This window comes from Nerophis ophidion, linkage group LG28 (assembly GCF_033978795.1).
Source record: "Nerophis ophidion isolate RoL-2023_Sa linkage group LG28, RoL_Noph_v1.0, whole genome shotgun sequence".
Classification (NCBI taxonomy): domain Eukaryota; kingdom Metazoa; phylum Chordata; class Actinopteri; order Syngnathiformes; family Syngnathidae; genus Nerophis; species Nerophis ophidion.
Window position 1 is genome coordinate 7,268,361 of NC_084638.1, and position 20,852 is coordinate 7,289,212.

At 41.9% G+C, this 20,852-nt stretch overlaps 1 protein-coding gene across 6 annotated transcripts in view; it reads right to left on the reverse strand.

The window, feature by feature from the left end:
• Nucleotides 1-20,411, reverse strand: part of ctnnd2b (catenin (cadherin-associated protein), delta 2b) — a 236,984-nt gene extending 216,573 nt beyond the window's left edge. For 3 of the 6 annotated variants that reach the window (XM_061890183.1, XM_061890182.1, XM_061890180.1), the window contains exon 1: nt 19,986-20,410. The gene's annotated coding sequence lies outside the window, so the exon portion shown is untranslated. Of the gene's footprint in view, nt 1-19,985 lie in introns of all 6 variants that reach the window. The other 3 variants (XM_061890181.1, XM_061890177.1, XM_061890179.1) reach the window with 2 other exon arrangements.
• Nucleotides 20,412-20,852: the final 441 nt, after the last annotated feature.

Here is a 20,852-nt window from a genome sequence, read left to right on the forward strand (position 1 = left end):
AGGACTCTGTGCAGGCCAGTCAATCAATCAATGTTTTTTTATATAGCACTAAATCACCAGTGTCTCAAAGGGCTGCACAAACCACAACGGCCCACATAAGGGCAAGGAAAACTCACCCCAGTGGGACGTCGGTGACAGTGACAATGATTATGAGAAACCTTGGAGAGGACTACATATGAGGGCAACCCCCCCAGGGGACCGAAAGCAATGGATGTCAAGTTCCAAGGTTGCCGAGTGTCTTTATAGCAATTTTACACCATTCTTCAAGAAGGCCTGGCTCTCAGTCTCCGTTCTAATTCATCCCCAAATGTGTTCTATCAGATCCATGTCAGGACTCTGTGCAGGCCAGTCAATCCATCAATGTTTATTTATATAGCCCTAAATTACCAGTGTCTCAAAGGGCTGCACAGGCCACAACGGCCCACATAAGGGCAAGGAAAACTCACCCCAGTGGGACTTCGGTGACAGTGAAAATGATTATGAGAAACCTTAGAGAGGACTACATATGAGGGCAACCACCCCAGGGGACCGAAAGCAATGGATGTCAAGTTCCTCCACACCCAGACTTTGTCATCCGTGTCTTTATGGGCATTGCTTTGTGGACATTGGTGGCGGCATAGCTCGGGTGGTAGAGCGGCCGTGCCAGCAACTAGAGGGTTGCAGGTTCGATTCCCGCTTCCGCCATCCTAGTCACTGCCGTTGTGTCCTTGGGCAAGACACTTTACCCACCTGCTCCCAGTGCCACCCGCACTGGTTTAAATGTAACGTAGATATTGGGTTTCACTATGTAAAAGTGCTTTGAGTCACTAGAGAAAAGCGCTATATAAATATAATTCACTTCACTTATCCTGAGCTCCACCAATGACTGAATGAAAACATCCATCCATCCATTTTTTACCGCTTATTCCCTTTCGGGGGCGCAGGCGCCTATCTCAGCTACAATCGGGCGGAAGGCGGGGTACACCCTGGACAAGTCGCCACCTCATTGCAGGGCCAACACAGATAGACAGACAACATTCACACTCACTAGGGCCCATTTAGTGTTGCCAATCAACCTATCCCCAGGTGCATGTCTTTGGAGGTGGGAGGAAGCCGGAGTACCCGGAGGGGAACCCACGCATTCACGGGGAGAACATGCAAACTCCACACAGAAAAGATCCCGAGCCTGGATTTGAACCCAGGACTGCAGGGAACTTCGTATTGTGAGGCAGACGCACTAATAAATAATATCCGCCGCCCCCCAGCCTGTGGAACGCTCTCCCTGACCACATGAGGGCACCACAGACTGTGAATGCTTTTTTTTTTTTTTAAAGGCTTAAAAATGCTTTTTAAAATACATCCTTTTTAGATATATGCGTGCTAGTTCTACTTTTTAATTTCATTTATTTTTCTTATCTTTTTTTTTAATACACTATTGCACTTTGAGGTTGTTTTCTCAATGTAAAGTGCTTTTTTTAAACAAATAAAATCTATTAAACTTAGACAGGGGAAGGGGTCTTAAATGACCATTTTGTGTGTGTGTGTGTGTGTGTGTGTGTGTGTGTGTGTGTGTGTGTGGACAAGTATAAGGTTAGGCGGGGTTTACCCAGGATAACCTTACTTAAGTCAACTTACTTTGGTTAATCAATGAACTATGTGAACTAATGCATTTTTGTTCCATGTAAAGTGCTTTTTTTTAACAAATAAAATCTATTAAACTTAGACAGGGGAAGGGTGTCTTAAACGACCATTTTGTGTGTGTGTGTGTGTGTGTGTACAAGTATAAGGTTAGGTGGGGTTTACCCTGGAAAAACTTACTTAAGTCAACTTACTTTGGTTCATCAATGAACTATGTGAACTAATGCATTTTTGTTCCAAATAGCTTAAAAAAAAAGTAATCAAACAAGCACACCTTTTTTTTTATCCACCACAAAGCCGTCAACAAAATGCGACCTTTTGACCTCTCAACAGCCTCCAATCGCATCCAAACAGTTTGTAAACAAAAACGTGAGCTTACCGGTAGCCTCTTTGATCTTTTCCTTATTTCCCCGATGCCTTTTAGTCCCATGACTTTAGTCCTGCTGCTCTGCAAGACCACCGGACACAGTTGTGAGCTGCCAATTAGGGTTGATTGTGCTCACCTGTGTGCTCACCTGTGGCGTGATGTCACCTGCACGCACTCACAGACCATACAACTTTCCTCCAGGAGGTCTTATCTTTGTCCGTTTGATGTCAGATGAAACAAAAATGGAGCTGTTTGGCCACAATACCCAGCAATATGTTTGAAAAAGTGAGGCCTTTACTCCCAGGAACACAATTCCTACCGTCAAGCATGGTGGTGGTAGTATTATGCTCTGGGCCTGTTTTGCTGCCAATGGAGAGTAAATGGGTCAATAAAAAAAGCTCCAAATTGTTCAGGACAAGCTAAAGGAGGTTGGGTCTTGGGCGCAACAGGACAATGACCCCCAAACACACCTCAAAAGTGGTAAAGGAATGGCTAGAATGAAGGTTTTAGAAAAAAGTCCTGACTAAAAGGTGTGGACAATGTTGAAGAAACAAGTCCATGTCAGGAAAAGCAACACCTTTAGCTGAACGGCAGCAATTTCGTGGTGAAAAATGTAAGCAGAAGCTTGTTGCAGTGAAACTTGCCATCTGTTAGGAACCAGGCGGACTGGATGACTTTTCTATCAACCTGGTCTCTCCAGACCGTCCATTGTGATCGGTTTGTCTCGCCTGAGATGTTCAGGACTATGGTCTCGCCCCTGCTGCTGCGGAGCAAGGGCAACCCCTCCGACCACTCGGGTGAAGGACGCCAGGACAAAATGTTGACATCTTTGTTGCCATGGCCACGATGGATTTGTGCGATTGAGTCAACCTCGCCCTGAAGGTGTGTGTGTGTGTGTGTGTTGTGTTGTCGCCCTTCTTGAGATGTGAAGAAGGAAAAGTATCTTCCATATGAGGAGGTGTGAAGAAGTGAGGACATAAATCATGGTCCCAATAACATTGCATCTAATAGACAATGTCTCATTTGCACCCCAAAAGGAGGGTGGTCAACATATGAAATAACAAGTGTGTGTCAAAATGTGAAGTGCGCCCCCGCTGGACAACATATGAAATAACTAGTGTTTGTAAGAAATTTAAATTTCGCCCCCTTAGGGATAAAATTAATTTGAAATGAATAAATATGTAGTATATAGAGACATACTGTAATAACTTGAAGTAAATAATGAAGATTAAAAACCAAATACACACAAAAAAATGAACTAAAAGCAGTCTTTTTCTCACAATGTGTCGATTTTTTTGTTATAAAATCTGGACCAATTTGTCATATTCTTTCGGTTTCTGTATTATTGCAGTTTTCTTGGAAAATTTTTGCCTTTTAGTGTAAAATGATTACTTTTTCATGCAAAATGGCGGCATTTGTCCTGTAAAATTTTGACTTTTATCACAATATTGACAATTTTTTTGTCGTTTTTGTAAAACAGTGAAATTTTTGGAGTGAAATTATGACTTTTGTCATCATTTTGCCGAGTAAAATTCCGATTATTATTATAATATGGCCAACATTTTAGAGTTTTCTTAGAAAATTGTGACTTTTGTTGAGAAAATTACGACTTTTTTCATAAAATTGCTAAAAATTTAAGCTTTTCTTGTAAATGCTTCCCCTCTGGTCAACATATGAAATAACAAGTGTGTGTTGAAATGCGCCCCCTTTGGCCACAATTTAATTTCAAATAAATGAATAAATATGTAGTATATAGAGACATACTGTAATAACTTGAAGTAAATAATGAAGATTAAAAACCAAATACACACAAAAAATGAACTAAAAGCAGCCTTTTTCTCACAATGTGTCGATTTTTTTGTTATAAAATCTGGACCAATTTGTCATATTCTTTCGGTTTCTGTAATATTGCAGTTTTCTTGGAAAATTTTTGCCTTTTAATGTAAAATGATTACTTTTTCATGCAAAATGGCGGCATTTGTCCTGTAAAATTTTGACTTTTATCACAATATTGCCAATTTTTTGTCGTTCTTGTAAAATAGTGTAATTTTTGGAGTAACATTATGACTTTTGTCATCATTCTGCCGGGTAAAATTCCGATTATTATTATAATATTACCAACATTTTAAAGTTTTTTGAGAAAATTGTGACTTTTGTCGAGTAAAATGACGACTCTTTTCATAAATTGCTAAAATTTAAGCTTTTCTTGTAAATGCTTCCCCTCTGGTCAACATATGAAATAACAAGTGTGTGTTGAAATGTGCCCCCTTTGGCCACAATTTAATTTCAAATAAATGAATAAATATGTAGTATATAGAGATATACTGTAATAAATTGAAGTAAATAATGAAGATTAAAAACCAAATACACACAAAAAATGAACTAAAAGCAGCCTTTTCTCACAATGTGTCGATTTTTTTCTAATAAAATGTTTTAACAATTTCTCATATTCTTTCGGTTTCCTTAATATTGCAAAGTTTTCTCGGGAAATTATTACGTTTGAATGTAAAATTATAACTTTTTCATGCAAAATGGCGACATTTGTATTGTAAAATTCTGACTTTTATCACAATATTGCCAATTTTTTTGTCGTCCTTGTAAAACAGGGAAATTTTTGGAGTAAAATTATGACTTTTGTCATCATTCTGCCGGGTAAAATTCCGATTATTATTATAATATGGCCAAAATTTTTGAGTTTTCCTAGAAAATTGTGACTTTTGTTGAGAAAATTACGACTTTTTTTCATAAAATTGCTAAAATTTTAAGCTTTTCCTGTAAAATTGCGACTGTTATTGAGTAAAATTCCAACTTTTATCATAATGTTGCACACATTTTTAGTTTTTCTTGTCAAATTTTCACTTGCGTTGAGTAAAATGACACATTTTATTATAACACTGCCAAAATTTCTTGCGAAATTGTTACTTTTTTCTTTATGAAATTCTAACTCATTTTTCACAACAAGCTTTTTTTATATTTGCATGGTATGTATATATTATTAATGTTGTAAATACACTTCTTTATATATCTAGAAAGGCTGGTGCTAAAGAGTGAGGCATTTTTCTCAGGTCCCCAGAAGGTACGAAGTATACGTGTGTGTGTGTGTGTGTGTGTGTGTGTGTGTGTGTGTGTGTGTGTGTGTGTGTGTGTGTGTGTGTGTGTGAAGTTGGAGATGGAGACAGAGTCCTCACAAGTGTTGATATTGTGGACGCTGACAAATGGTTTGATTTGAAAAATAAAAGATGTAATTTGCAGATTGCAGTAGTGTGTAGTTTAAGGAGTGTTTTTGTTGCTCCCTACAAAGTGTAAATACTGTAAGTAGTGTACTTATTACACAACAGCGGTTTGATTGAAACGTGCATCTTGGTTGTAGTCCCCATGAACAAATTTGGAAGTGTCGACATCGCCATGTAAAATGGCTAATGCTAATCAGTAGCAATCACTAGCGCATTTTTGAAAAAGTGCAGCCTTACTCGGGAACGTTTTTTTGGGCGTCAATTCCTTTGCTGGCATTGAAAACTGCAACATTCCCCACTAAATCCGCTCTCGGTGCTGCTGGAGTGATCGCCAAGTGAGCAAACAGGTGCGAGGTCACACGCAACCCAGCTTAATTCATTTTTCTTTAACAATTTCTCATATTCTTTCGGTTTCCTTAATATAAAATTATGACTTTTGTCATCATTCTGCCGGGTAAAATTCCGATTATTATTATAATATGGGCCAAATTTTTGAGTTTTCTTAGAAAATTGTGACTTTTGTTTTGAAAATTACGACTTTTTTCATAAAATTGTTAAAATTTTAAGCTTTTCTTGCAAAATTGCGACTGTTATTGAGTAAAATTCCAACTTTTATCATAATGTTGCGCAAATGTTCAGTTTTTGTGGTCAAATTTTGACTTGCACTGAGTAAAATGACACATTTTATTATAACACTGCCAAAATTCTAAGTTTTTCTTGCGAAATTGTTACCTTTTTCTTTATGAAATTCAAACTCATTTTTCACAACAAGCTTTTTTTTATATTTGCATAGTATGTATATATTATTAATGTTGTAAATACACTTCTTTATATTTCTAGAAAGGCTAGTCCTAAAGAGGGAGGCATTTTTCTCAGGTCCCTAGAAGGTACGAACTACACGTGTGTGTGTGTGTGTGTGTGTGTGTGTGTGTGTGTGTGTGTGTGTGTGTGTGTGTGTGTGTGTGTGTGAAGTTGGAGATGGAGACAGAGTCCTCACAACAAGTGTTGATATTGTGGACGCTGACAAATGGTTTGATTTGAAAAATAAAAGATGTCATTTGCAGATTGCAGTAGTGTGTAGATTATGTTGTGTTTTTTGTCACTGCCTACAAAGTGTTAATACTGTAAGTAGTGTACTTATTACACAACAGCGGTTTGATTGAAACGTGCATCTTGGTTGTAGTCCCCATGAACAAATTTGGAGGTGTCGACATCGCCATGTAAAATGGCTAATGCTAATCAGTAGCAATCACTAGCACATTTTTGAAAAAGTGCAGCCTTACTCGGGAACGTTTTTTTGGGCCTCAATTCCTTTGCTGGCATTGAAAATTGCAACATTCCCCACTAAATCCGCTCTCAGTGCTGCTGGAGTGATCGCCAAGTGAGCAAACAGGTGCGAGGTCACACGCAACCCGGCTTAATTAATTTTTCTTTAACAATTTCTCATATTCTTTCGGTTTCCTTAATATAAAATTATGACTTTTGTCGTCATTTTGCCGGGTAAAATTACGATTATTATTATAATATGGGCAAAATTTTAGAGTTTTCTTAGAAAATTGTGACTTTTGTTTTGAAAATTACGACTTTTTTCATAAATTGTTAAAATTTTAAGCTTTTCTTGTAAAATTGCGACTGTTATTGAGTAAAATTCCGACTTTTATCATAATGTTGCGCAAATGTTCAGTTTTTGTGGTCAAATTTTGACTTGCACTGAGTAAAATGACACATTTTATTATAACACTGCCAAAATTCTAAGTTTTTCTTGCGAAATTGTTCCTTTTTTCTTTATGAAATTCAAACTCATTTTTAACAACAAGCTTTTTTTATATTTGCATAGTATGTATATATTATTAATGTTGTAAATACACTTCTTTATATATCTAGAAAGGCTGGTCCTAAAGAGGGAGGCATTTTTTTCAGGTCCCCAGAAGGTACGAACTACACAAATGTGTGTGTGTGTGTGTGTGTATATATATATATATATGCTAATCAGTAGCAATGTAAGTAGCAAAGCCAATCACACTAGCGCATTTTTGAAAAAGTGCAGCCTTACTCAGGATCGTTTTGTGGGCGTAAATTCCTTTGTTGGGATGGAAAACTGCAACAATCCCCACTGAGGTCGCTCTTGGTGCTGCTGAGTGATCGCCAAGTGAGCAAACAGGTGTGAGGTCACACGCAACCCAGCTTAATTCATTTTTCTTTTCAAGCACCAATTAAATCGATTTCAAGCAATTTCAAATGCCGACATTGAGTTGCGAGATGAGTATTTTGGGTTACGAGCTCCGTTACAGAACTGTTGGTTTGGTTCAAATAAACGGTGTCAAATCACCAAGTTCCTGGGGACAAAGTTTGTCCTACACTAAAAGCAGTGCTTTTTTCGGCGATAAAATGTCTCCATTAAGCACTTCAAACAGGATCCAAAGTTATCTAGGCCCCTATATGCAAGGTTATCCAGGGTAAATCCCACCTAACCTTATCCTTGTCCACACACACACAATGGTCACTCCTCACTCTTTTGCCTTCACCTTCATCTTCCATTCCTTTTCGATGACTTTATACATTCTGGACCTAGAAGTTGAGTCGGCGACATACATGGTCTGAATTGCCAGTCCAAAAGCATTCGCCGTTTTCCGTAGTCTTCCCTCGACGGCCAGGTAATACAAGGCACAGGCTAACTTTTTTAAATCACATCCACAAGAGCCTGCATTCTCGTTGTCTCTCCTTCGAGAAATGGACAAAGTTGTTTGCGGTACGTAGAATCCCAGCTGACCCAGACATTGGAAAGTTCTCTTTCCGTCTGAAAAGTGTTGTATCCCAGATAGCTGCAATGGCTTTCTTTTAAGGTATTCATGTGGGATCTTCACAAGAAAAAGTAGAAGAAGGACAAACACGGCCATGTCTGGAGGACTCGCCTCCATCTTTCCAGTGGTTAACTGCGAGTTACGAAACCGTTGTATTTTGAAGCTGGCTGTGGCGCGTTCAATGCCGGCCAAGGTTGATTAATGCCGCTTAAAACTGGCGTTCGTTGCCATGTGGCAATGTTCTGGCATCTCAAAAGATTTGAACGAAACAAACAAAAATGCCTTGATGAAGTCGTTTTTTTTCTTTATATGATGTCATGTGTCACGCGGTGGCCGGATAGTGATGCGAGTTTTGTCACCCCAAGATGAAAATGGACCAGAAGGACAGGAATAGCAGGTAAGAGCTTGGTTTAATGTACAAAAATAAAATAACACTGGAACGAAACGGCAAAAGAAAGTGCATGCCTACGCACGGGAAGCTAACGCTAAACTAGCACTGAGAATATAGTCCAAAAGTAGCGTGCCGAGCGCACGGGAGGCTAAGATAAAACATAGCATGGAACAAGACACAGAATGTTACCACGTGAAAGTTGCGTACAGCCAACAAAAGAGCCACACAGTACACAGGGAGAAGGCAGGCTTAAATAAGGGCAGTAATCGAAAACACAGGTGCGCGTCAACCGAAAGTAGCAGGTGGAACAAATACGAAAACCATGGTAACAAGGTAAATAAGGAAGTGCACAAACAAACTCAAAAATCCCCAAAAATCTATGATCTGGGTAGCGGATCATGACATCATGAGTGTGGAGAGAAATTAGTAGAAATTATTGTAGTACATCTAATCTCATGTACCCGAACCTTGTTTAAATAAGGCGGGCATTGAGTCCATCAGACTGATAAAACTGCTAATCAATAGTCAAAGTACCATTGTTCAGCTCTAGTAGATCCTAACTTCTGATATAAGAAAACATCTCCGTTATCTAAGAGATCTGTTTGGATTCAAAACAAACCGCGCGGGTCCAAGTGCCAAACGCTGGTAGTAAAGCACCTACCCTGCCAAGAGTGGTGTGTTGCACGCCTGAATGTGACGACAAAGTGCTGAACACACCTTTCACACAACGAAGGATTAGTGGCAGGCAGAGTGAATGAAGAGGCTTTAAAGGCAGACTAAATAAGGCTACACTGGCCTAAAGACACTTCCTGCTTCGCGCGCACACACACACACACACACACACACACACACACACACACACACACACACACACACACACACACACACACGCACACACACATGTATTTCTCACCTTCTTGAGACCTGAGAAAAATGCTTCCCTCTTCAAGACACACACCTTAGTGTACTTCGTACCTTCTGGGGACTTGAGAAAAATGCCTCCCTCTTCGGACACACACATTAAGGTACTTCATACCTTCTGAGACCTGAGAAAAATGCCTCCCTCTTTGGGACACACACATTTGTGTACTTCGTACCTACTGGGGACCTGAGAAAAATGCCTCCCTCTTTGGGACACACACGTTTAGTGTACTTCGTACCTTCTGGGGATCTGAGAAAAATGCCTCCGTCTTCAGGACACACACCTTAGTATACTTCGTACCTTCTGGGGACCTGAGAAAAATGCCTCCCTCTTTAGGATACACACATTTGTGTACTTCGTACCTTCTGGGGACCTGAGAAAAATGCCTTCCTCTTTAGGATACACACATTTGTGTACTTCGTACCTTCTGGGGACCTGAGTAAAATGCCTTCCTCTTTAGGACCACCTTTTCCAGATATATATAGAAGTGTATTTACAGCATTAATAACATATATTACAAATATTTAAAAAGAAGCTTGTGGTGAAAAATGAGTTGGAATTTCATAAGAAAAAGGTCACAATTTCACAATAAAAACTTGGCATTTTAGCAGTCATCATTTTACTCGACACAAGTCAACATTTTACAGGAAAAACTGAACATTTGTGCAATATTATGATAAAAGTTGGAATTTTACTCACAGTTTTATAAGAAAAGCTTAACATTTTGCAATTTTAGAAAAAGAGTCGCAATTTTACGCGACAAAAGTCACAATTGTATGAAAAAACTTAAAAAGGTTGGCAATATTGTAATAATAATCGGAATTTTACTTGACAAAAGTCATAATTCTACTCAAAACATGTCACTATTTCACAAGAACAACAACAAAATGGGCAATATTGTGATAAACGTCAGAATTCGATATGACAAATGTCACCATTTTGCATTAAAAAGTAATAATTTGCCATAAAAAAGTCATGATTTTACAAGAATATGCAAAATTACAAAATCGAAAGAGAGATTTTTCCCAATTTTATGAGCAATAAGTCGACACATTGTGAAAAAAAGACTGCTTTTTGTTATTTATTTTTGTTTGTAATTGTTTTTTCATTATTTATTTTAAGTTATTACAGTATGTCTCTATTTACATATTTTTAATTATTATTATTAAATTCGGTTAAAGGGAGCGCATTTCAATTTCTTACACACACTTGTTATTTCATATGTTGACCAGAGGGGGAGCACTTCAAATTTTTCCGCACACTTGTGATTTCATATGCTGACCAGAGGGGGAGCACTTTAAATTTGGACACACACTCGTTATTTCATATGTTGACCAGAGGGGGAGAACTTCAACTTTTTTTACACACACTTGTTATTTCATATGTTGACAGTCAATTTTTGGGGGGGGACCGCCCTCATTTTGACCAGCAGGGGTGCAAATGAGACATTGTCTATTAGATGCAATGTTATTGGGACCATGATTTATGTCTTCACTTCTTCACACCTCCTCATATGGAAGATACTTTTCCTTCTTCATGTCTCAAGAAGGGCAGAAATACAAGAACAAATACACACACACACACAAACTCACACACACACACACACACACTTGCGGGGGATTAAAAATTCATGAAGGCTGGCGGCATAAAAAATGCCCTTTTAAAGTTTAAAAATGCTTATGTGTTGAAAACTGAAAAACTTGTGTGTTTTTTTTCCGCCAGCTGCAATCATTCAACGGACTGCCTCGTTCCTTCCCTCTCATCAACAGTCATCAGTTCGGTGCCCCCTTAAGGTCTGACAAGGTCTGGGACATAATCCTTCCATCCATTCATCTTCAACCACTTATCCGGAATGGGGTCTTGGGGACAACATCTCCGGCAGACTTCCCTCTCCAGAGCAACGTTAGCAACTTCTTCCTGGGGGATCCCAAAGGGTTCCCAAGCCAGAGAGGAGATGTAATCCCCCCCATCTGGTCCTTGGCCTGCACCCGGGGTCTCCTCCCAGTGGGACATCCAACGAGGACCTCCCTAGGGAGATGCCGGTGAGGCATCCGCACGAGATGCCCGAACCACCTAAGCTGGCTCCTTTCCAGGCGAAGGAGCAGCGGCTCTACTCCGAGTCTCTCTCGGGTGACTGAACTTCTCACCCCATCTCTCCGGGAGATGCCAGCCACCCTTCTTTGGGCCATTACCCACACTTCATGACCATAAGTGAGAATGGGAACGTAGATCGACCGGTAAATTGAGAGTTTTGCCTTCCGGCTCAGCTTCTTCTTCACCGCACCGATCCGCCTGTCGTTCTCACCATCCACACTCCTGAACAAGACTCAGAGGAACTACTTGAATTCCTCCACTTGGGGCAAGATCTCTTCCCCAAACCGAAGACGGCACTCCACCCTTTTCCGGGCGAGAACCATGGACTCGGACTCGAATGTGCGGATTCTCATCCCAGTCGGGTCACACACTGAGACCTGTGTTCTTGTCTAACATAATCACTGTGAATGATTTGCCGCATTCCAAAAAAAAAGTTCCATTCCCCCTTAAGATCGGACAAGGTCTGGGACAGAATCCGTAAATCCATCCATCTTCAACCACTTATCCGGAATGGGGTCTTGGGGACAACATCTCCATTAGACTTCCCTCTCCAGAGCAATGTTAGCAACTTCTTCCTGGGGGATCCCAAAGGGTTCCCAAGCCAGAGAGGAGTTGTAATCCCCCCCATCTCGTCCTTGGCCTGCACCCGGTGTCTCCTCCCAGTGGGACATCCAACGAGGACCTCCCTAGGGAGACGCTGGTGAGGCATCCGCACGAGATACCCGAACCACCTAAGCTGGCTCCTTTCCAGGCGAAGGAGCAGCGGCTCTCTCTCGGGTGACTGAACTTCTCACCCGATCTCTTCGGGAGATGCCTACCACCCTTCTTTGGGTCATGACCCACACTTCATGACCATGGTTTGAGAGTAGGACTGTAACTGGCTCTGTAGACCTAAAACTTTGCCTTGTGGCTCAGCTCTGGGACGGAATACAAAATGGAAAACAACCTCAATGTTTTCTGCCAAGAAAGGGAAACATTTGTACTCAACACATAAAATCAGTTTTGGATGTTTTCCAACATCATCCCCCTCTCTTAATCAAGCCCGTCGAGGCGCCCGGCCAACGGCGGAGGACCACAACACGCCTCGCAATCCCCCGAGCCGTCGTAGAATGCATCGCTTCCTCCACACCCCACCGGGGACTCGGCTGAGCCGCTCGCCGTGAATCTTCTGCAATTAGGCGGAGAAAGCCGGCGAATCTCCGACGTAACGGCGGCAATATTTGTGTCAATTAGGAGTTTAGAAGGCGGTAGAACAGCTGCTACAAAAATAATGCTCGTAACCGAGAAAAACTGAATCTCTCAGATGAGGAATTGCGGGTTCCGAGACGAGAGCAACCACAACCCCGATGGCTTATCGTCCCATTTTTTTGGTATGGCTTTTTGTGGCACGTCTAAGACTGAGTTACAGTCTGGAGAACTGGAAGAGAGAAGGTGGACTCAGACGGTGGGTCAGGGTTGGGTTCTTGGAAACCTGATGAGTGCCAAAGAGAACTGATTGATTGAGACTTGTATTAGTAGACTGCACAGTACAGTACATATTCCGTACAATTGACCACTAAATGGTAACACTCCGAGTAAGTTTTTCAACTTCTTTAAGTCGGGGTCCATCCATCCATCCATTTTCTATCCCTTGTTCCGTTCGAGGTTGCGGGGGGTGCTGGAGCCTATTTCAGCTGCATTCGGGGTACACCCTGGACAAGTCGCCACCTCATCACAGGGCCAACACAGATAGACAGACAACATTAACACCCTAGGGCCAATTTAGTGTTGCCAATCAACCTATACCCAGGTGCATGTCTTTTTGAGGTGGGAGGGGCCTATCCCCAGGTGCATGTCTTTGGATGTGGGAGGGGCCTATCCCCAGGTGCATGTCTTTGGATGTGGGAGGAGCCTATCCCCAGGTGCATGTCTTTGGAGGTGGGAGGGGCCTATCCACAGGTGCATGTCTTTGGAGGGAGATGGGAGGGGCCTATCCCCAGGTGCATGTCCTTGGAGATGGGAGGGGCCTATCCCCAGGTGCATGTCTTTGGAGATGGGAGGGGCCTATCCCCAGGTGCATGTCTTTGGAGATGGGAGGGGCCTATCCCCAGGTGCATGTCCTTGGATGTGGGAGGGGCCTATCCCCAGGTGCATGTCTTTGGATGTGGGAGGAGCCTATCCCCAGGTGCATGTCTATGGATGTGGGAGGAGCCTATCCCCAGGTGCATGTCTTTGGAGATGGAAGGAGCCTATCCCCAGGTGCATGTCTTTGGAGGTGGGAGGGGCCTATCCCCAGGTGCATGTCTTTGGGGGTGGGAGGAAGCCAGAGTAGAACCCAAGCAGTCACGGGGAGAACATCCAAACTCCACACAGAAAGATCCCGAGCCCGGGATTGAACCCAGGACTACTCAGGGCCTTCGTATTGTGAGGCAGATGCACTAACCCCTGTGCCACCGTGCCGCAGTCGGGGTCCCCGTTAATCAATTAATGGTAAAGGTAATGGGTCCGGGTAGCACGGTGGGAGAGGGGTGAGTGCGTCTGCCTCAAAATATGAAGGTCCTGAGTAGTCCTGGGTTTAATCCCGGGCTCGGGATCTTTCTGTGTGGAGTTTGCATGTTCTCCCCGTGACTGCGTGGGTTCCCTCCGGGTACTCCGGCTTCCTCCCACCTCCAAAGACATGCACCTGGGGATAGGTTGATTGGCAACACTAAATTGCCCCTAGAGTGTTAATGTTGTCCGTCTATCTGACTTGTCCAGGGTGCACACCGCCTTCCGCCCAATTTTAGCTGATATAGGCACCAGCGCCCGCCCTGACCCCAAAGAGAATAAGCGGTAGAAAGTGGATGGATGGATGGGTAATGGGTCCCGTTTTTATAGTCTTTGGTATGACTCGGCCGGGGTTTGAACTCACGACCTACCGATCTCAGGGCGGACATTCTAACCATTAGACCACTGAGTAGGTAGAAGGAGATCATACGGTATTATCTGCTCACAGATGATACCTGGTGGTTGTTGGTGTACACTGAAATAATATGTAGAGTTGCGGTCAAAAATTGACTGAAAAACGGTAATGCTTCAAAAAGCCACATCAGTGTGTAAAGGATATCACCACGCGGGCTAGGGAACACTTCAGAAAACCACCGTCAGCAACTACAGTCGGTCACTACATCTGCAACTCCAAGTTAAGACTTTACTATGCAATGCCACATTAATTTATCAACAACACCCGGAAACGCCGCCGGCTTGGCTGGGCCCCAAGCTCATCTAAGATGGACTGACGCAAAGTGGAAAAAAGTGTTCTGCGAAAATAACGCGCCAACTTTTTGAGCTGATTTTTGCTACAGTTTACCCCGCAGTCAAACTTGTTAACGTTTAGCATGCAAATGATAGCGTGCTAGCTAGCTGACTCAAACATGCAAACTTTTCCATCCACCTTCCGTCTATTTCCGAAGCCGCACACCTTATAGCCGTGTTAATTGACGCGTGAGACGTGCTAACTGTGAGAATGCCATGGTTAGCACATTTGTTCAGTGTTTGCATTTTTAATGTGCACATGCTAACGTTTTAGGCTAGCTCTGTAATTCATGGTTTATGGTTATATCAAAAAACCAAGGATTCAGTCACTAGGCACAATCTGATGGACATGGTGTCATGGCCTCTTTCATGCAAATGGTGAGTAACACGTTTACCCTCGTCCCCCCAGTGATAACGCTACTTGGACTATTTAAAAAAAAATGCAGTTTACTAGTCGCAGTGAAAGCGATTATTGTTAACCTACGGAGATGCACAATAAAAATGGACATAGTATCATGGCGTTGGTGTGTCTTTCATGCAAATGGTGTGTAACATATTTACTCTTGTCCTCCAATGATAACGATACTTGGAAAATTAAAGAAAATGCAGTTTACTCGTCGTAGTGAAAGTGATTATTGTTAACCTACGGAGATGCACAATAAAAATGGACATGGTATTGTGGCATTAGTGCCTCTTTCATGCAAATGGTGATCAACATGTTTACCCTCGTCCCCCAGTGATAACGCTACTTGGAATTTTTTTTTTAATTATTTAATCGTCCTAGTGAAAGTGGTTATTGTTGACCTACGGAGATACAAAATTAAATGGACATAGTATCATGGTGTTGGTGTGTCTTTCATGCAAATGGTGAGTAACATGTTTACCCTCGTTCCCCAGTGATAACACTACTTGGAATATTAAAGACAATGCAGTTTACTGGTCGTAGTGAAAGTGATTGTCAACCCGCGGAGATGCCCAATAAAAAATGGACATAGTATCATGGCATTTGTGCGTCTTTCATGCAGATGGCGAGTAACATATTTACCCTCGTCCCCCAGTGATAATAATACTTTGAATATTTATAAAAACACAGTTTAGTCGTTTAAGTGAAAGTGATTATTGTTAACTTACGGAGATACGCAATAAAAACGGACATAGTATCATGGCGTTGGTGTGTCTTTGTTGCAAATGGTGAGTAACATGTTTATCTTTGTCCCCCAGTGATAACGCTACTTGGACTATTTAAAAAAAATGCAGTTTACTAGTCGCAGTGAAAGCGATTATTGTTAACTTACGGAGATGCACAATAAAAATGGATATAGTATCATGGCGTTGGTGCCTCTTTCATGCAAATGGTGTGTAACATATTTACCCTTGTCCCCCAGTGATAATAGTACTTGGAATATTTTTTTTTTCATTGTTTTACTCGTCGTAGTGAAAGTGATTATTGTGAACCCGCGGAGATACACAATAAAAAATGGACATAGTACCATGGCGTTGGTGCCTCTTTCATGCAAATGGTGTGTAAAATATTTATTCTTATCCCCCCAGTGATAATACTACTTGGAATATTAAAGACAATGCAGTTTAGTCGTTAAAGTGAAAGTGATTATTGTTAACCTACGTAGATACAACATTAAATGGACATAGTATTATGGCGTTGGTGTGTCTTTCATGCAAATGGTGAGTAACATGTTTACCCTCGTCCCCCAGTGATAACGCTACTTGGAATATTAAAGAAAATGCAGTTTACTGGTCGTAGTGAAAGTGATTATTGTCTATCCGCGAAGATACACAATAAAAAATGGACATAGTATCATGGCATTTGTGCCTCTTTCATGCAAATGGTGTGTAACATGTTTACCCTCGTCCCCTTCAGTGATAACACTACTTGGACTATTTAAAAAAATGCAGTTTACTAGTCACAGTGAAAGTGATTATTGTTAACCTACGGAGATACACAATAAAAATGGACATAGTATCATGGCGTTGGTGCCTATTTCATGCAAATGGTGAGTAACATGTTTACCTTTGTCCCCCCGGTGATAATAGTACTTTGAATATTTAAAAAAAATGCAGTTTAGTCGTTGCAGTGAAAGCGATTGTTAACCTACGGAGATACACAATAAAAATGGACATAGTATCATGGCATTAGTGCCTCTTTCATGCAAATGGTGAGTAACATGTTTACCCTCGTCCCCCAGTGATAAGACATAACACTACTTGGAATATTAAAGAAAAAGCAGTTTACTCGTTGTAGTGAAAGTGATTATTGTTAACCCACGGAGATAAACAATGAAATGGACATAGTATCATGGCGTTAGTGCCACTTTCATGCAAATGGTGTGTACTATGTTTACCATCGTCCCCCGGTGATAATAATACTTGGCAATTTTTTTTTTAATTGTTTAATCCTCGTAGTGAAAGTAATTATTGTTAACCTACGGAGATGCACAATAAAATGGACATAGTATCATGACATTGGTGCCTCTTTCATGCAAACTGTGTGTAACATGTTTACCCTCATTCCCCAGTGATAACACTACTTGGAATATTAAAGAAAAAGCAGTTTACTCATCGCAGTGAAAGTGATTATTGTTAACCTACGAAGACTCACAATAAAAAATGGACATAGTATCATGGCGTTGGTGTCTCTTTCATGCAAATGGTGTGTAACATGTTTACCCTCGTCCCCCAATGATAACACTACTTGGACTATTTAAAAAAATGCAGTTTACTAGTCACAGCGAAATTGATTATTGTTAACCTACGAAGATGCACTATAAAAATGGACATAGTATCATGGCGTTAGTGCCTCTTTCATGCAAATTTTGAGTAACATGTTTATCTTAGTCCCCCAGTGATAACACTACTTGGAATATTAAAGACAAAGCAGTTTAATCGTTATAGTGAAAGTGATTATTGTCAACCCGCGGAGATGCCCAATAAAAAATGGATATGGTATTATGGCATTAGTGCCTCTTTCATGCAAATGGTGATAAACCTGTTTACCCTTGTCCCCCGGTGATAATAGTACTTGGAATATTTTTTTTTTATTGTTTTAACCGTCGTAGTGAAAGTAATTATTGTCAACCCGCGGAGATACACAATAAAAATGGACATAGTATCATGGCGTTGGTGGCTCTTTCATGCAAATGGTGAGTAACATGTTTACCTTCGTTCCCCAGTGATAACACTACTTGGAATACTAAAGATAATGCAGTTTACTCGTTGTAGTGAAAGTGATTATTGTTAACCTACGGAGATACACAATAAAAATGGACATAGTATCATGGCGTTGGTGCCTCTTTCATGCAAATGGTGAGTAACATGTTTATCCTCGTCCCCCAGTGATAACACTACTTGGAATATTAAAGACGATGCAGTTTACTGGTCGTAGTGAAAGTGATTATTGCCAACCGGCGGAGATGCCCAATAAAAATGGACATAGTATCATGGCGTTGGTGCCTCTTTCATGCAAATGGTGAGTAACATATTTACCTTCGTTCCCCAGTGATAACACTACTTGGAATACTAAAGATAATGCAGTTTACTCGTTGTAGTGAAAGTGATTATTGTTAACCTACGGAGATACACAATAAAAATGGACATAGTATCATGGAATTTGTGCCTCTTTCATGCAAATGGTGAGTAACATGTTTATCCTCGTCCCCCAGTGATAACACTACTTGGAATATTAAAGACAATGCAGTTTACTGGTCGTAGTGAAAGTGATTATTGCCAACCGGCGGAGATGCCCAATAAAAATGGACATAGTATCATGGCGTTGGTGCCTCTTTCATGCAAATGGTGAGTAACATGTTTACCTTCGTTCCCCAGTGATAACACTACTTGGAATACTAAAGATAATGCAGTTTACTCGTTGTAGTGAAAGTGATTATTGTTAACCTACGGAGATACACAATAAAAATGGACATAGTATCATGGAATTTGTGCCTCTTTCATGCAAATGGTGAGTAACATGTTCATCCTCGTCCCCCAGTGATAACACTACTTGGAATATTAAAGACGATGCAGTTTACTGGTCGTAGTGAAAGTGATTATTGCCAACCGGCAGAGATGCCCAATAAAAATGGACATAGTATCATGGCGTTGGTGCCTCTTTCATGCAAATGGTGAGTAACATATTTACCTTCGTTCCCCAGTGATAACACTACTTGGAATACTAAAGATAATGCAGTTTACTTGTTGTAGTGAAAGTGATTATTGTTAACCTACGGAGATACACAATAAAAATGGACATAGTATCATGGAATTTGTGCCTCTTTCATGCAAATGGTGAGTAACATGTTTATCCTCGTCCCCCAGTGATAACACTACTTGGAATATTAAAGACAATGCAGTTTACTGGTCGTAGTGAAAGTGATTATTGCCAACCGGCGGAGATGCCCAATAAAAATGGACATAGTATCATGGCGTTGGTGCCTCTTTCATGCAAATGGTGAGTAACATATTTACCTTCGTTCCCCAGTGATAACACTACTTGGAATACTAAAGATAATGCAGTTTACTCGTTGTAGTGAAAGTGATTATTGTTAACCTACGGAGATACACAATAAAAATGGACATAGTATCATGGAACTTGTGCCTCTTTCATGCAAATGGTGAGTAACATGTTTATCCTCGTCCCCCAGTGATAACACTACTTGGAATATTAAAGACAATGCAGTTTACTGGTCGTAGTGAAAGTGATTATTGCCAACCGGCGGAGATGCCCAATAAAAAACGGACATGGTATCATGGCGTCGGTGCCTCTTCCACGCAAATGGGCCGATACCGATCGGGGGCTCAGCGATGCCGGTCGGGGGGTTTAAACGAGGCGACGAGGAACAATGCAACGGCACCGACACATCGGAGCAGTCATCCGGGGGGGGGGGGGGGGGGTGAATGGGATGAATTACTCCTGGGTATCACCCCCGAGAGCGGCCAGGTGCTGACGGCCGTATCGTAGTAGAAGGACGCACCACAAAGTCGCTCAAATTGAGGTCAATCTGGATGTAATTCCGGTTTTAAACCCCCCCCTCCTTCTTTTCAAATGCATGGATGGATGCAGGAGGGGAGGGGGTGCAGGGTCCATTTTGCCAGCGCCACAGCCCTTAAACGCACCTAAAACCCACGTGACCACAATAATACAACATCCGGTAGACATAAAGCAACCCCCCCCCCCCCCCCCCCCCCCTCCTCCTCCGCCTATTTGTTGTGTTTGAAATAAAACAACAAAAAAGGCCTTCGGCTGGCAGAATGTCACGTGATCGCCGGGACTTACTGTGGAATGAAGTCCGGCGGGGGATGGAGAGTCTCTTCCCGCCTCGCCGCTCTCCTCCGTTCCGGCGTGGGGATCCAAAACGCCGCGCATGCGAAGCGGGCTGCGGTCGGCCACTCCGCCCTCAGAGGTGGAGGATGGACGCTGGCAGCATCCGACAGCTGTGATGGAGGAGGAGGAGAGGGTGGAGGTGATGGAGGAGGAGGAGGAGGAGAGGGAGCGGCCCGGGCCGGAGGAGCACTGCGCACATGAGAGAAAGCAGGAGTTGATCTCGCTATCTCTCTCTCTCTATTTCCGCGCCTGCATGTGTGTGTGTGTGTGTGTGTGCGCGCACACAACAACATCCCTGCGTCCTTGCCAGACAGACTGACGGACAGCTGCTGGGTATCCATGGTAACAGCGACCCCCGGTGGCGGCGGGAGGAACCTCACCCGTGGACGATGACGCCATGCAGCTGGAAGGAAGGAAATGCAAAAAAATAAATTAAATAATAACAATAAATAAGCGAATGTAGTGGAATTTCTGACTTTTATACCATGTTTGGTGTCCGTTGAAGTCCTAGAAGAAAATCTGTCAAAAAGCTTCAAACATGCGGCCCGCACCTCAATAAGAAAATTTAATTTAATTGGCATTACAGCATCATACTTGCATACCCTCCATTTTCCCAAGAGACTCCCAATTTTCAGTGCTCCTCCATTGATAATAATTCTCCAGAATTTCACCGAAAAATATATATATATTGTCACAACTTGATGGCGCGCACAATGGCGGAGAACAAACATGACTACTGGAAACGAAAAACTAGCACAAAGGAACAAAAAAGACAGTAACTGCGGCATAAACCAAACCAAAAACGTACGTGCCATGGAC